Source organism: Penaeus monodon, chromosome 23, assembly GCF_015228065.2.
Source record: "Penaeus monodon isolate SGIC_2016 chromosome 23, NSTDA_Pmon_1, whole genome shotgun sequence".
Classification (NCBI taxonomy): Eukaryota; Metazoa; Arthropoda; class Malacostraca; order Decapoda; family Penaeidae; genus Penaeus; species Penaeus monodon.
In genome coordinates this window covers 33,652,311-33,653,253 of record NC_051408.1, presented here as the reverse complement: position 1 = coordinate 33,653,253, position 943 = coordinate 33,652,311, and the positions used below count along the sequence as shown (strand labels likewise).

The 943-nt window shown below is 38.4% G+C and overlaps 2 protein-coding genes across 2 annotated transcripts in view; both read right to left on the bottom strand.

Moving 5' to 3' along the window:
- The window catches only part of LOC119587938 (UDP-glycosyltransferase UGT5-like), a 6,186-nt gene extending 5,908 nt beyond the window's left edge, over window positions 1–278 (bottom strand). Inside the window, exon 1 of the mRNA XM_037936649.1 lies at window positions 168–278. The gene's annotated coding sequence lies outside the window, so the exon portion shown is untranslated. The remainder of the gene's footprint in view (window positions 1–167) is intronic.
- LOC119587937 (UDP-glycosyltransferase UGT5-like) overlaps window positions 1–943 on the bottom strand; it is a 16,020-nt gene that overhangs the window by 5,914 nt on the left and 9,163 nt on the right. The window lies entirely within an intron of this gene.

Below are 943 nucleotides of genomic sequence, written 5' to 3'. Positions count from 1 at the left end.
CATGTGAAAATACATCATACGAACAGAATTAACGTACATTAAAGTACAAGTAATAAAGTATATCTTCAAAATATCAAATTACCTTTTATTAGTCTCTAATCGTAATATAGTCATAAGTACAATTCGAAAGAAATGTTTAGCATCGTACGCAAAGAACCGATAATAACCTTCTCTCGCCAATCAGAAGCAGGTCTCAACACAAACACTTTTTAACACTGAAGGTTCCCAACTGGCGGCAGACGTCGGTCGCTCGGGGATGTGAGAAGCCCCTGAGTTGCCGAACCCAAGTTTCGAGAGGACTTCATTTTGATATCGGTAAACTCCTTTTATTTACACCTTGTGTGAAATGTGCACTGAAATTTTATGCCTTTGTCGACGTTATTCATTCTTTCTCTTTCTCTCATTCTTATTCCGTTTTTGGAATTATGTGCTTTCTTTTCATTTCTCATAATTCATGATGACTCGCATCCATTTTACTTCTCATAGTTCACAATGACTCGCGTTTTTTTATTTCTTATGCAGCAGAGGTTACTTATCGTTGTTGGGGCTTTGGTGAATTAATTTCGTTTTAATGGGATGAGAGACGTCCAGTGAATGTGTCATGGGATGGTGCAGTTTCACAAAGATTTGTCCTGCACAACGGAAACTGTAAACCATGCAACTTACCTTGTTAAAAGTTTAAGCTAGGTTTCCATCGACAAGAGAACACGTTGCAAGATCGCTTCGAGGTATCACGAATAGCAACGTGTTCTTAACCTGCTCTTAACAGTGAATTAAACTTTCGACAAATAGGAATGTTTCCCATTAATCGTAAATGCGGTTTTCAGCAACCCTTTTTGCTGACTCTGGTGCATACAAATGTTTATCAGCTATGCTGTGTTTTATCTAAAACCCTCACACCTGCTTCTCGTACGTTAAGGCACAGGGATCAAGGGATATTAGT